The 16,647-nt window shown below is 36.8% G+C and overlaps 2 long non-coding RNA genes across 2 annotated transcripts; both read left to right on the top strand.

Annotated features, from left to right (window-relative positions):
* The first annotated feature begins 3,541 nt into the window (after positions 1–3,541).
* On the top strand, positions 3,542–4,514 carry LOC306991427. Its single transcript, XR_013796097.1, has 3 exons — positions 3,542–3,635; positions 3,772–3,907; positions 4,389–4,514. It is a non-coding gene; the product is annotated as an uncharacterized lncRNA (long non-coding RNA).
* A 4,222-nt stretch (positions 4,515–8,736) lies between these two features.
* LOC306990837 lies at positions 8,737–10,302 on the top strand. Its single transcript, XR_013795950.1, has 3 exons — positions 8,737–8,852; positions 9,618–9,664; positions 10,170–10,302. It is a non-coding gene; the product is annotated as an uncharacterized lncRNA (long non-coding RNA).
* Positions 10,303–16,647: the final 6,345 nt, after the last annotated feature.

The raw sequence follows: 16,647 nt of genomic DNA, 5'->3' as shown, positions 1-16,647 counted from the left end.
TAGGTCTATAAGAAGTACAAAGTTTGGGATCCTTGCCCTTTTTCAGAAGAACGCTAATAGAAGCCTGTCTCAAAGTGGAAGGAAGAGAGCCATTTGACAGAGATTCTACATAAACAGCATGTAACAGCAGAGTGTGTTGATTGTGGAATGCCTTGAAAAAATCAACCGAGAACACATCTGGCCCAGGTGCCTTATTATTTTGCATATTTTGTAGAGCCACTGTAAGTTCATGCGTAGTCAGTGGAGAGTCCAACTGATCAATTGCATCTGTGCTCATATCCGGAAAGTCTAGGTCTTGCAAAAACGCATCCATATCAGTCAAGTCCGATGGAAATTCAGAACTATACAAAGATTTATAAAAGGATGAAAATACTGAATTAATACGGTCAGGTTCCTCCACCAACATCCCCGACTCATCTCTAACATGGGGTATTAAACGTGAGGCTGCTTGTCGACGCAATTGGTGAGCTAGTAATCTTCCAGATTTGTCTCCATATTCATAGTATTTGGCCCGAGAATGTAAAAGTAACCTCTCTGCTTCATTAGTTGTGATCAAGTCTAACTCTGTTTTCAATACCACACGCCACCTTAATAAATCAGGAGATGTGGAGGTGGCAAGCTGTTGATCCACAGATTCCAGATCGGCTGACAATTTATGAATAGTTGACATTCTAAATTTCTTCAAATGAGCAGAATAAGAAATAATCTGACACCGTAAGTAGGCCTTTAAAGATTCCCACAGGAGCGTCTTAGAAATGGGTTCCGATTCAGATTGGTTGAGACATACAAAGTCCTCAATTGTACTTATAATAAATATATGAAATTTGTCATCAGACAAAAGAGATATGTTAAATCTCTAGTGGGTGGGATAACAAGATTCAGACAAGAACAGAATGTCCAAGGTTAAAGGCGAATGGTCTGAAATAATAATAGGATGATAACGAGTATCTGTCACTTTGGGCATCAGTCTGGCAACCATACAAAAATAGTCGATACGGGAAAATGTCTGGTGTACATGTGAATATAAGGAGTATTGTCTGCCAGTTGGATTACGAACCCTTAAGGGGTCAATGTAGCCATTGTTGGACATAAAACTACAAAGAGTTCTAGCCATTTTTGACTGATTCAAGCTGACTTTAGAACGGTCTAGCTGAGAATTCACAACACAATTCATGTCCCCGCCAAATATAAAAAATACGTAATTTAATGATGGTAGTTTTTTAAACAGATTATTAAAAAAACTCGGATTATCAAAATTTGGTGCATATACGTTGACGAGTAGGACTGGAACCTGGTATATAGTTCCTAAAATGATCAAATACCTGCCATCCTTGTCAGAAATGATTTTGGTCTGTGTAAATGAAACTAAAATGGATTTACTAATCGGAATGGCAACCCCTCTGGCCTTAGAATTTAAGCTGGAATGGAATACCTCTGCAACCCAGGGACACATCGTCCATGCCTGGTCATTATTTCGCATGTGGGTCTCCTGCAGAAAAAAAAAAATCAGGCTTTAAATGAGAAAACACATTTGAGCGTTTGACAGCACTCCCAAAACCCTTGATATTCCAACTAACAAATCTCGCATTTAAAGCTTTAATACCTGTCATGTTTAGTTTATATCACAACCGAAACTGTAACTACAATTCGACCTCCCACACACACACACACAAAAGAAAAAAGAAAAAAAAGAGCAAAACGAGTAGATAGACCCAAGCCCCCCTCCCCCCGCACCTACTATTACCCCATCCCCAAACGATAGGATACCAGTGCAGACTCCACTAGGAGTCATTAGCAGAACAACTAAACTCTTTGTATTAGACCTAACAGTCATCTTCATACTCCTCCAAACTCAACAGGAGCTCCTGCACAATAATAATAAAATGTGTAACTTAAATTACAGGGTGTACATTCAACTAGAACAGTGCAACTTGTGTGAACCTGAGAAAGATATATAATAAAATATTTGTGCCACTGTTACTTATGTCTCAAAGTCAAATTTACTTTGATGTTACATGAACGTTCAAAGTCATTTTGTTGGCAGGTGGCACTCAAAATCAGCTTTACCTATTTAAGAGTTTTGATAAAAACAGCAGCCTCTCCAGGGGATGTGAAATCCTATGTGAGCCCTCCACTCGTTGTGATCCGTAGGAGAGCAGGATATATCAGACCATACCGTATGCCTGGAATTCCTCCATCTCAATCACAGCCCCCCTTAGCACACCCACGTCAGACTTTGTAGCGGCTAGGTTAGCCGTCAGCTCCGTTTTCACACTTTGCAATTCTGACTTTATTTGGGATAAGTTTTCAGTCATAGCCATCTGTAACTCAGACTTGAAAATGCCTACCATCTCTTCTCTGAGAGCAACAAGAAGTTTGGCTTTAAAGTCCGCAGAGGCCATACTCGTAGCTATAATATCGGCATTATAATTATTGATTTTTCAGTAGGCTATTATTTTGGTTCTCCCTCAGCTCTTGATGCCCTACGCACAGCCAGGCACGTGCACACATAGACATCAAAGGGGGCTTGAGCACCTGCCCTTTTTATTCCTGGAGAGAAAGTGCCCTTTTTTTCTGGGGTGCTTTTTTTTTTTGTGAAAAATAATATATATACCTGTTTGCGCACAACTTCCCTGTCAAACATATATTTATTGAAATAAATAATTAATTTGACACAAAATATTGATTTAAAAGGGAGTTTATTGATTTAAACCCGATTGTATTGCTTCCGCTAAAGAAAATAGTACGCTCCGTCCGTCTCTACGGTAAGAATCCCGTGAGTCCATAACAACGCTCTGTTTTTCATGGCAACGGTCTGTTATACTCCGCACAGCGGTCTGTTATCAAGAAATAACAGACCGCATTCTACATTGGAATTCAACCAAGCCATGTAATAAAATAAGCATATATCACCACCAGGTGATATGCTTTAGTTATTTTGTTTATCCTATAGGCTACTTGCACGCAGACTCGTTACGTACTTCCGCTTTGAAGTAATAGGGCTCGCTGAGTTCCGGTTTGTCGGCCATTGTTTTGGAGTTAGGAGGAAAATGTTCAGAAAAAAGTGTGTTTATAGATTTCAGAGACAGCAGAAGGTATACAACGTACACTGTTGTGTTCCGCTGTGTACATCTTCTGCAAAGTTCAACGGAACTTTAAGTTTTCACAGTTTTCCTTCAGATGTGGACCTTAGAAAACGGTGGCTTGTGAACATACGGCGAGACGATTTTTGTCCTACCAGCAATTCTAAGGTTTGTAGTAAACATTTTAGCAGTGATCAGATTATTGAACCGCAAACACCAGAGGCACGAAAAAAGTTAGTAACTGGCGCTGTGCCAGTGCTTTTTGCCTGGAATGATTACGCCGTTAAAGCATCGCGGTCCAGTGTGTGGGAGAGGAGAGAGAAGCCTGCTGAAGTGGTATCCGTCGAACCCACACCCATGGATGTTACGATGGATCACAATTACTGTAGCACTCCTGAGCCTTCATTTTCAGACCTGGCATGTGCTAAAATAGAAGAACTTTCTAATAAAGTGGAGGAGCTGAACAAACAGCTACAAGAGCTACACGTTCAGCGTGATTTTTGGATTGGAACGGTTTGCCGGCTCAGATGAGGACATCAGATTTTACACAAGGTAGGTCTAAAGATTGGTAGAATTTTACGATTAGATGTGATTACATATACTCAGTTTTAGATGCATGTACCTGCATTACTAACACGGAAACATGTCAACAATTTGTAAATGTATTCAGTAACACTTCTGCTTATAGGATCCCCAGCTACCGTCACCTGATGTCATTCTGGTGGCTAATCGAGCCATCCATACACAAAATCATTTGTGTGTCCAGGGCTAAATCTGCTGCTAGAAAGCAGGAAGACATCATACGTGTACTGCCACCATCAGAGGTAGGTTATATTCACACAGTAAGCGTGACTACATTTACAGAACACAGTACAGGGTAGTATTTACAATGTGTTATCTATATATAATAGCAGCTACTCTTAGTCTACCTCATAAGACTCTTGTCTGTTACAGGGCTGCTCTCTATCACTTTATCATACTTACAAGCTCTATTTGCACTATACAGTATGTCTGCATTTGCACTACTCTGTCTGGTTTGCACTCTCTGCCATGTGCCCTTACTTGTATATTGCATTTGTTTTTTTATATTATATGTATAATTTTATTTATTCATTTTTCTTTGTATTTTTAAAAATCTACTTTATGTATTTAATGTTATCCGTTATCCACCAAGGGTCTGAGAGTAACGCAATTTCAATTTTCTGTATGTCCTGTACATGTGGCAGAATTGACAATAAAGCTGACTTTGACTTTAATATGTTTTTATACAAACTTAACTTTCATGCATTTTTTTTACCTTTCCAGAGACAGCTGCTGCAACCAATCGATGAGTTTTTTCTTTTCCTTGTCTACCTGTCAGTTGGATTAAAGGAGAGAGTCCTGGCACACCTTTTCCATATGCATCCTTCCACAGTGAGCAGAATAATTGCGAAAGTGCAAACTGTACTGTCCACCATTTCTGTCCAGGGGAAAGCAGATGCCAGCACATCAGGTGAAAGAAACGCAGGCAATAGCGAGACTGCGTGTGCATGTGGAACGGGTCATCAGGAGGATCAAACAAAACAAACTTTTTGATGGTGTCATCACACTTTCCCACAGTGTTAACATTAATCAACTTTTTACAGTTGCATGTCTGTTGTCAAATTATCAAAACAAGGCATTAGTCAAGACATGGATCAAATGAAATCAAATCTTAGATGACTTTTTATGTTAACTACTGGAATGCTATTCCATATTTATGACTTACTCTAACTGTTAATGTTTCATTGCCATTCTCAATAAATGTTAACTCAATCTATGTTTATTTTAAGAAGAAATTGTAATGACAAGCAAGATAAATAGAATTTACTGTAAATTAAACTGACATTGTACATATCAGAAAATTTAATTGAACATAAGAAACAGACATTGTACAAATAAAACATTTAACATTTAATAACATGTTTGAGTGCTGTTTTACAGATTTATCTAATTTCTCTGACTTCTTTAAAATTTCAGTTATTACATTGACTATTTCATACAGTAAGTATTTACTGTAGATGTGCTGGACAAAATAATCCAGTTATTCCATTGACAAGTATTTTGGCATGTATGTGTAAAAGTAAAAATAATCCACCTTCTCTCTGATAACTTTGTGCACTGAAGTGTCACTATAGATACGCTGGATAAAATAATCCTTCTGGGCCCACACCATGAAATCACACCACTGCATTCCTAAGACCAGTAGTTGTCCCTGCACTTGGTAATAGTAGGCATGGCTCTTTTTCAGGGTGTGAAATCTGTAGTGGCATTTTTAATCTTTCCTAATGATTTAAAAGATTAATGCTGTATGTTCTCTGTCTGTATTCTGAGTTTCCTGATGTAACGTTGGTTCAGCTGGAGATGGAGGTGTGAGGCCGAGAATGATCTGTATCTTAAGTTCCCATGCTGGGGGAAGCTGTTCCTTCTTGTGTAAACTGCAAGTGGGGGTTGATAGGATTCCCTTGCATTATAAAATAGCAGGGCAGGAGGAGTGCCGGTATCTGTCTGTCTCTGACTCTGGCCTGCAGCCTGGCTGCAAGGCTGGGGTCAGGCAACCATTTTCTTGCATGAATAAATTACTTTTCTTTTTAAATACAATTTGGATCTTGACGTCTCTTTGCCTGGGAATGCTGAGTTTAGTAATTGTTTTTGCCACAACAATTTGGTGTCAGAAGTGAGGATTCCGTGAGGCAAATTCTTCTCCTGGTCCTGAGACGGAGTTGACGGAGTGAATCGCCCCGGTACCAGGTACTGGTCTCATACCTCGACGGTTTGAGAGAGAGAGCTCAACAGGTTACGAGAGAGAGAGACAACTCCTGATTTCAGGGCCAGAGAAGAATCCTCACCGGGATCAGAAAGAATCCGTGGCAGTGCATCTCAGCTCAGGTAAAAAAGACAGCCAAATTATTATTTTTCTTCTCTTTTGTTGGGTGTAGGATTGATATAGGCTAACTGTGAGTGAACCATATTGGCTGAGACTGTCTCTTTGGTTGCGAGCAGAGTTTTTAAGCGGAAAATTGACATGAGGAAGTCAGGTCAGTTTTCTGAAAACTAGCTCGTAGGTGGACGGAAGAGCCACACCGTGGACGGAAGAGCCACAGCTGATTAAGTAAGTGAACGGAAGAGTCACAACTGAATACAGAGCATATTTGCTAAAACCTGTCTGATTTTGGGTTAAGAAGTCAGATCTGTTCGAAGACGTTTGGACAGATTAATAAGACGCGCGTCGAAAATAAAAATCCAAGAGAGGAGATTCAGCCAAAGATGGGATCATCTAACAGTAAGCCAGATCATTTTTACACACCAGTTTTTGTTAAAAAGAAGAAATTATGGCCAGAAAATGCATGCAAGAAATTGGGAGAACAGATATTTGTTTAACAAAAGGCTTTTTATAGTTGTGTTCAGCATCTGTGTAAAACTGTGAACAGACAGAATTGTTGAACTGAAGAAGCAGGTAGAATAAAAGAAGAATTGTTGGATTGCAGATAAAGAGAACAGATGTAGAAAGAAACTGAAATGTAGGGATAGAAAATAGAATGTTGTTGAGAGTTGTTGAACTGAATTGTTGGATTGCAGAAAAAGAGATTGAAGATAGAAGGAACATGGAATGTAGGGAAAGATTGAAGATAGAAGGAAACATGGAATGTAGGGATTGATAGAATTTATGGAACTATTTATGAACGCCTGTTAAGTCAAATTAAGTTGAAATGGTATGAAAAGTGAGTTTTAGAAAGAAAAAAAAAAAAAAAAAAGGCATTGAGTATGATTAACAGGGATTAACATGATGTAAAGAAAGGGAATGTTTCATTAAGCAGAATGGGGACATTCTATATGTCAGTGTTAATTATGATGTGAATGTGCTTTATTGTATTAATGTTAGGAAAACAAGGATATTGAAGAATAGATTTCCATATGTTTATAACAGAGGTTATAAAAGATTTGAATGTGCAGCTATGAGAGATGTCTGTGTAATTTAGGGACTGAGATATGAATGATTGTGATTTCTGTGAAACAGTCCTGATAAATAATAATGAGACAGAAGAGAGCAAATGCTGTAAGCAGCTGAAGCTCTAACTGATTTGCAAATGATGCTTTTGTAAAAGTTTGATTCTGATTGTAAAGAAACAATAAAAATAGACTGGTTCCAAACAAAGAAAGTGCCAAAATGATACAAATTTGAAGAAAATTCTGTGTTAATATGGGTTAAAAAAAAAAACAGAGTAATGTTACTATGATTTGGCATTTGGCTATTATAATTCAATTTGCAACTGAGATGGCATTAGTAGCTCTGTTTGCATTAGTGAATGGGGGATGCTTTTGAAAGCAGATAGTAAACAGAACAGGGTGACACAGACAAAGTGAAACAAATAGTTCAAAAGAGCCTTTGAACTTTTAGTGTAGGTAATTATCTTCAGGAAAGATAGAGATTATTTAGCCACAAACAAAGAATTTTCAACCTCAGGGGAGTGAGGACAGTAAAACCCCCGAGAGTGAGGGGGAATTTAGAAGACTCAGGGGAATTTAGAATTGTATTTTATTTTACTCCATAGATCTAGTTTACGGGAACTGAGATTGTAAAAGAATACAGAGAATTTCTATTGTGATTGAATTTGCAACTGAGAGATTGTATTGTTGTTTGCTTTCCTGGATGGGACAGAACTGCAGTGGGGTGAATTCGGAGGCTGGCCGTGATCAAACAGTAAAGTGTTTTATTGTGGTCATTTAGCAGTAGGCTGCATCTAAATGATGTGAGAGTGACATGTATTAATGTAGTGTTAATGAAACAAAAAAACTTGTCTTAACTTCTTCAGACATTGTGTGGTGTTAAGAATGTTTATATTCTAGAATGTATGTCTGTTTTCTCAAGGCTCGCTGATAGCAAAAAACACATGCTACTGGGGAACTTCTAACACCTTAAGCCACGTAAAACTTTTCAGTCAGGAAGGCACGGATAATTTAGCCATAAATGAAGACCCCTTAGGTGTGAAAGACAATTTGGCCTAGGAGGGTTAGATAGGGCAATCTATTACAGTTAGATATGGTCGTATTAGAATAAACAGAAAAATTACAGAGAGAAGATCTGAAGAAGGCTATAAAATGATTGTCTTTTAATGAAACGCTTAAAAAAAGGTTCTAGATGATCATAATTGCAGATTGATAAACTCATAGAAGAGAAAATATGGAAGTAAGATATTAAAACTATGGTAATTTGAGAACATGACAACTAAAATTTAGATGAAATTTGAAACGTTATTGAGACTCAATAATAATTATTTGTTCTCTAAAGAATCAAATACACTGTAAAAAGTGCTACACCCACAAAGTTGGTTTTATATACTTTAAATAGTTGTAATATAGTTAATTTTATTAGTTTTATAATAAAAAGTATCAAAATACTTCCTCTTGACTTGAAATATAGTAGTTTTTATATAACAATATATTTTAAATAAAACCAATGCAATTTATTTAGGTAGTGATTTGTATGTGGTTGTTGTGTACAATAAATGTTATAAAAGTGAGTTGACATACACAATTTATTTGAGCAGCTGTCGATGTGGCTGGTGCGTTCATAAAACGTAAATATTTTACATTTTGTATAAGTTGGCATCCCTTTTTCATTGGCGCGCACTTTGAAAAAGAAGAAGAAGAAGATGATTGGCGCGGACTTTCCCAGGCAGATGCACTATATTCCTCGGCACCTCAACGGTTTGTTCGCTGCAGCGAATCTGTATTGGACTGTATAACACGGTAAGTTGAGCAAATTTAGCCGAATGACTGGTGATGTAAAGTCACGCGAAATCGCTTAATGTTAACGTTACTCCATTAGGGAGCTGAGGTTATAGGTTTGCAAATTGTACTGTAGCTAGCTATCCTGCACACATGGCAAGCTAAGATGGCTGCACAGCCGATCGACAGACAACAGCGGTTGAGACCGTGTTAATATACAATTAAATTTTATACATTTTAAATTAAATTTAAAAAAAGTGCTGTAGTCATGCCTAGTTATGTGTTTTAATGCACGTTTCTAGCAGCACCTGCTAACACCATCGCCACTGTAACAACATTTGTTTTTAAAAAAAGGCTGACGTAGGTAATAATTATTTGCACAAATGCCCTAGATTGCACATTAAATTTTGGGATCATATGCGATCGAAACGGTCGCAATTTCGAGCCTTCAGGCAATAGTTGAGCGGGCAAATCAGGGAAAGTAAGATGGTGTTTTATGGACAGCCGGCAAAACAAGGTAACGTTAGCCGTGTGTCAGAGATTCTGTTAGTAACGTTATACTTTTGCATTAGTAAAGCAGATACACAGATTAAACTGTAGAGATGTATGCTTATTAGTCTGTCTGATTTTAGATATTTGATCCTCGTTTTTTTTAATGCTGCATTGTCAATTAATGACAGAGTTTTGGTTGAAAAAAACAAAACAATTTCTAACCCATTTCTTAAATAAGTTACATTTACCACTGATTTTTAATCTTATTCTAACAAACATTTTCCTGGTCTTTAGATACCCAAGCGCGTTTGTTACCTGGGGTCTTCAAGCTTCACATCCAGGTAAGAAAAACTTCAGAATTTATACAAATACAGCTATAACTATTCACAGGTAAGTAACACATAGGTAAAATTCTTTCGACGTTTTTATGTACCAACCACCAATAGAAGGCAGATATGATCACCTTTTCTGTCTCCTCCCCACAACAAACAGTAAAAATCACCAAATAGAGCAGTTTATTATCAGTCAGTCTTTCTCTGAGGCAGTTTGGTAAGCTGTCAGTTGCCACTAACATTTACTCAACTGTTTTTCTGTGACCATTTAAGATCCTGATATGTGATGACTAAAATCCTTAATCTAGTTAAATATATTGTAGGACTAAAAACTACCAGGCTTTAAAATGTGTATCATAAAAATTAAATTGGAGAAAAAGTCAATTAAATGTGGCTCAAAGTATATAACTGTTTTTTGTTGACATTTTAATACAAAAAATTACATATTGCAAGAATGCTAGCTAAACAATGCCAGACTGAATGTAAAAAGATGTTGTTCTGTCATCTTTTTAAGGCTACATCATCAAAATGGAGGCAGCTGTAAAATTTCGAGTCATCCTGGACAATAGAGAAAAGGAGAGAAGTGGTCCTGAGATGCCTGATTGAGTACATGGGGGAGAGACAGGAAGACCTTATCAGTGTCCACCAGTGTTGGGCAGTAGCGTCGCTACAAGTAGTGACGCTACTAGTTTAACTACATTTCTCAGTAGCGTGGTGGTAGCGTCGCTGTTTTCTGGATCAAATAGCTTTTCAGTAGCGAAGCTCTTTTTTTTATCAAGTAGTGCGGTAGCGTCCAGCACTACACACAAGCTACATTTCCCCAAGCATTTCTAAAGTTCAAGCTCATATCGGAAATACAACTGCTAAGTATCACTGATCCTGAATCAGTAAGTGACGATGACTTCTTCATGTTTTTTACGGCGGTTGGCAAGGACCATATTTCATTCCCGCGATGCGGAAAACACGGACAGAATCACGGGATCCAGAATGAACGCACGGTTTCATTTATCACACACTCAAACACTCACTGAGGCATGCATGACGCTCGCGATGTTTTCAGCCTATATGAGGACATTCATGCATGAACTTTATCCGCTCTGAGAGTCACCTCAGCAGCATTTTAGCTTTATTTGAGAAAACTCGACAAATCATAAACAAACACAGAGAAGAGACTCAAAGGTCTACACGGCAACCCGTCAAAATAAAAGCATGGTTTAACCTTTGAAGAAAGTTTTGCTTAAATCATTGGTTATTACAATTAAATTAAACCATTAAAATGGAATCAAGAAAAGAAAAACAAAAAGAAAAGAAAATTTGGTAAATTCTTTTTTAAAAATTCATAGTGCCCTAAATCTTATTTATTTTAATATTTTAATAGATGATTGTTAAATTGTATAAGTTTCATGGTTTCAATTAATTAGACATGCATTTTGATTACTAAAATTGTATTTAACCATTAAAATGGGAGTCCAAAAATATTAAAACGGGAAAAAACATAATACAGAAAAAAAATAAAAAAAAATAATAATTTAGAATGTGAAAAAAATTATTTAAAAAAATCATAGGGCCCTACAATCAGCTTTTAGGTGCATTACCACCACATTCTGCTCCGGATGTGGACATCACGTACCAATCTCAATCCTTGAGCTGACCCGTGAGAAATTTGCTTAATGGAAAGATGCACACACTCTCAACACCTGGTTTTGTTATACTTTTATATAGTTATTATTATTATTATTATTATTTTTAATTGGTTTTGAACAGTTTGTGAATAAACAATTGAACTGATAAAGTATGCCTGCCTATCTGTTTGACTGACATTATGTTTAAAAATTAAAAAAATGAATTAAAAAAAAAATAGCTTAGAAGTAGAAAGCTACTTTTGCCATATTACTGTAGCTTAGCTTGCTACTCTTCCCAGGGAGGAGCTTCAGTGTAGTGAAGCTGAATTTAATGTAGAGTAACTGCTAGCTTAGCTCACTACATTTTCCAAGTAGCTTGCCCAACACTGGTGTCCACCACGTATGTATTGGGCTTAAAGCTACTTGTCTATGTGTCTGTCTGTCTGTCTCACTGAGCACAGGTATGTCTAAAAGACATCTTTTCAACATCTTTGTCACAAAAGTCGTATGTTGAAGAGACGTCCACTGAAGAGCAAGAATGAAAGTTATGACGTCTTTTTTTGACGTGTTCTGTCACCCGTACCATGGGTGCAGCAGGCGTAATGATATGACGAAGCACTTGCCGTCAACAAACCAACGTGACGACCTGCTTGCACAAGAGCGTGCCTTGTAGCATGGAGACATTTGTGAGAGACAATTTAGATTACATTTACTTTGGTGCTGATCCCGAACCGTAATTATTTGGAAACCTAATTTGCCGCCTAAAAACTACACAAACTTAGTCCCGGTCATGTTGGAAGTTACCGAGCTGGGGACTATTTTCAGGTGCTTCGTCATATCATTACGCCTGCACCCATGGTACGGCCGCACAGTTCCTTGATTCTTACGCCGGAATGAGAGTAGTTCCTAGCCATATAGGCTTGGAAAATCGCAACTTTTAATTTTCCGTCGATCTTAGTACACGGTTTAACTATAGAAGAGTCAAGTTTTAAATAGGAAAAATATTGAAACTCGTTGGTCATTTTGAAAGAAATGCTACTGGACTCATCAGAATCAATGATCTATGCTAAGCTATGCTAAAACTGGTACCGTCAGACCCGGAGTTCGGCTGAATGGATTCGAAAACGGTAAAACTCAACTGTTTAACTCTGGGGGAGTTGTAAAATGAGCCTATTTCCAAAAAAAGTGGAGTATCCCTTTAATAAACAGTAATGTGATGAGTAATGGGATAGGCAAGGACAATTGCATTGTTTTATTGTAATGCATCCTTTGAACCAGAATAAGACAACACTCATGCTACAGTAGATCATGATAGTTTAGTACCCACACTCTATGGCATTGTCATGGTAGACTTCACTCTGGTCACATGCTCTAGTCACAGTATCAGTCTAGTATCCACCACCTTTAGCAACAAAAGTACAATTTTAACTTTGTGTCTTCTACCTGTCTGCTATATTCATCTCATTACCTGTTTGTCTGACCAAACTATTGATTCTTTTTTTTATCTCCTCCAATAGAATCGTGCTGAAACAGAGGTGCATGCTGAGCTTGGCAGTTGCCCACTGCAAATTTACATGTGCCATCATCCCGACACGATTGGTATTATCATAGAAGGACAGCCCGTGGTCAGAGATGTGTCAAACCTGTCGAAAGCATGCTGCCTCCTGTTTGGACATACCTATGCTCTCGACCTCAAGTATCCCTCAAAATTGGTGTTATACTTTTGAGATCAGAGGCTTTTTGTGGGATTGGACCCCATGCGATTTTTACCTTAAAGCATGTTCCTTTAAGACTCAATTGACAGGTACAAGTTGGTCAGGTAATATAATTTCCATGGTTATTTTTGTTCAAAATAGAGAAATACTGTAATAATGTTTGACATTGCAGTTCCAGTGTGATTCAATGTGATTTTATGGCTCACATTTAACTTTATCCAAACATTGCAGATTGAGCAGTTTTGATATTTCAAATGCACTTATACAGTGTTTGTTTTATATTATAAAATGTGCGGGCACATTTATTTGCTTTTTTGTACTAAAAGTGACACTGGTTGACATTAAATAAATGTTATTGTCTTCAATCTATCTTCTCATCATCTTTTTCTTCTTCAATTGAATTTGTAATTGTTATTGACAAATTCTAAAGGGATTCAGTGCTTAGAATAGACATTTAGATTTATTTTCTGAGGTTATAGCCAGGACTCAATTAAAATGTTTATTCACATATGATTAGGTTAATTTGACTAAAAAAATAAAGTTCATAAAACCTAATTAAAATGAGTAGAGGTTACTTGTAGCAACCCATAAATACATTATCTGTACCAAGAAAAGTAGGTTTATCTAACTGAGTAATACTAGTACTATTAGTTAACTCAACTTGATTTTATTGCATTCATATTAAGTAATGTTACTGTGTTCAATATACTTAAAAAAGGCTGCAAGTTGACTCAACCTAAAACATCCAATGCAGCCACTTGCCTCATTTTTTATAAGTTAGATCTAGGTATTACTTTTTACAGTGTAGGCTACGTAGAAGCAGTGTTGAGGAATTAACAGTTGCTAAAATGTAAAATGCGTAAAAAAAAGGCATTTGAATAAATAAAAGCTTGTTCGTATTGACTATGAAAGAAAGAAGCTGATATGTTGATTTTAAAAGATAAGCTTGTGATTTCGCTGAAACAGTTCAGTGCAACAGACACTCATTCTGAGTAGGAATTTATAATGTCTAAATTCCCTATAGGGGAAAAAGAAACTATAAAAATTATGCTTGAATTGAAAATGCACTTAATTTATGGAAAAGATAACTCAAGCTAGGCTAGTGTTAAAATATGATAGATAAAGTCTGAAGTTAGTTCATGAAAGTGCAAAAATATTAGTCCTGAATGGCTCAAAAGTCTCTCTTCTTATTCAAATGTCAGCTAAAAGCTGTTATCTGAGCATGTGTTGTAAATGTTAATGAGCTGTTTATGGTAAAGCACAGTGTTTCAGTTGAAAAAACCATAGACACAGAGATGTTAAAAGAAACAATGTTACAGGATCTTATAAATTTAGAGGACAATTTGTAAATGTTTTAGAAGTAAAACTGAATGACTTTAAAAGAAGTCTTTAAAATAATACTGCTCTGATTTGTTTATTTTAGGAAAAGCTCAGCAATATGCAAATAGTATGACAAAGTCACAGCTGTCACCTATGGCGTGGGAGCGACAGCAGGCAATAGAAAACCATCTTGATTACAGGGAATCAAAACACAAAGAATGTTTTCAGACCATGAGATGAATGCAATTTTCTGCATGACAAAGGGCCACTAGTACATGACTAAGGATGAAGACAGATTTTGTAGATTCAAAGAAAAGATTGAGTAACGAAGGAACTAATACATAAAATAAGTTATTGTAATGAATTTATTGTTACATTTTGTCTAAATTACAGTCTTAGAAGGCTGTTGAAAAGAGCATGTGTTTAGAGAAAGCAGCAGTCATGCGTGTTACGAAAGACTGCTTGAGGAAGGATTGACATGTTTTCTTTCTGTTATGGTCAGCTAAAAGAAAGCTGAAGCAAAGTAATGATAATAAAATAAAAAACAACACAGCTGACTTTTGTAAAAAAACAAATTAATAGACATGTTTTGAAAATGGTTAAGAGACCATGTAAAAAATTAGGTAAAAGCTACAGAAAATTTAAGTTTTAAAATCTGATTTAAAATGTAATTTTTTTTAGAGAAAAGATATGAATACGAAATATGAACGGTTAATAGTCAGATGTGTCTGTTTGATGATGACTGCAGTTTTATGTCTTGATAAGTGTGAGTTTAGGTATTAGGCAGTGGAAAACATTATGTCTGAATAGTGTGCATAGATGTGTCGTTAAATTTGAGAGAAGTTGATAATTCTGAATAGATTTGGTCGTCAAGCTCTGTCTAGCAATAATTACTTTTGTCATTTATGATGTAGATTTGAATGAATTTCTAGATCAGTTTAAGTTCTGATGGAAGTTGGAATTGTGAAGTTGTATCGGAATCAATCATGGATTGAAATAAAATAAGTTATAGATTTGACGGGAACAATACAGTAAAAAATTGGCTAGATCAACATCAAATCAGTGAGAGAGCTTTTAACATTTGTGTGAACAAAGGGCAAGAATGTTGTTCGACTGACAAAAGAAAGGCTGTAAAGAAAGATCTGTAAAGAAAGTAAGAAATGTTTGTAGATGACTAAGGGCCATTTGCATCTTCAGGGTATGTATGTATGCTTCTGCAAAGTTCACACCCAGCATCCTGCCAGGCAGGAAAAGACAGGGGTTATCAAACCAGGGGGGGTCAAGGATCATTATCTTCAGAGGACAGAGGGGTCATTTTGACCATAAGATAACACCTTTGATCTCACAGATGCAAAGACAGTAAAGCCCAAGGAGGGGAAGAAGTAGAATGACAATTGTATTCAGTTTTGATAAATACTGTGGCTTTAAATGATATGTGTTCCAGAAGCAGAGAAAGATGTCTACAGGACAGTGTTTAGTTTAATAAATCCAAACACAATTATGTTAAATTTATGCACAAGTAAAATTGTGCATAAAAAAGGGGGAAATGGTTTAGAATTTGCTGAAAGCCATCGCACAGGTGGACAAAAGTGTGCTAACAAGAAATGTTTTCAACAGGAAACAGGGAAGATGCAGCAGCATAACAACAAAAGAATTAACTATTTGACATTTGTTTTTCTTTACAGAGAATGCAGACTTTTTGATACACGGCAGACCGTGCAGTAAAATATGCCTATGGATGAATTTGACAAAATATCCTGGCCTGGGTTGTTTTTTTTGTGGCAGAAAGACAGGTGCCACACATGCACAGTGCATAATTAAAACAAAAATTATTTTGCAGGATGTCAGGATGGATTGCATCAAACAGAACTGATTCTGTTCCAAATGTATAAATGTTATTTTGTTAACATGAGCAAAGTGGGTTGAGTGTGTTTCAGGGGAAAAGGACTATGAGTGCAAGAAATTATCTGGTGATAATGTTTCAGGTTGATGATTCCACAGGTCGAATCAAGAGGGACGAGCAGTCACTAACAAAAACATTTTAAGATCTGCATTCACAGGTGACAGCAGCCAGGAAATGGTTCAGTCCTAAAACAAGGTTGGAGATTGTGACAACTGTGTCAAAGCATCTTACCTTAAACTACACCAACCAATATCAGCAACCACACATGCCAAAACGAAGTATAAAGTGAGGGATCAAAGGCTTGTGCTAGCAAACAGCCTCCATTACGTACGAGGGAGAAAGACGATTTGACCAACTAATGGTTTAGCAGAAGAATCTGTTTTGTGATGATGTTGATGATTTTATTTGATTGATTCAAACTAGGTATTGATT

Source organism: Phoxinus phoxinus, assembly GCF_949152265.1.
Source record: "Phoxinus phoxinus genome assembly, chromosome: 2".
Classification (NCBI taxonomy): domain Eukaryota; kingdom Metazoa; phylum Chordata; class Actinopteri; order Cypriniformes; family Leuciscidae; genus Phoxinus; species Phoxinus phoxinus.
This window is presented reverse-complemented; position numbering and strand designations above follow the sequence as displayed.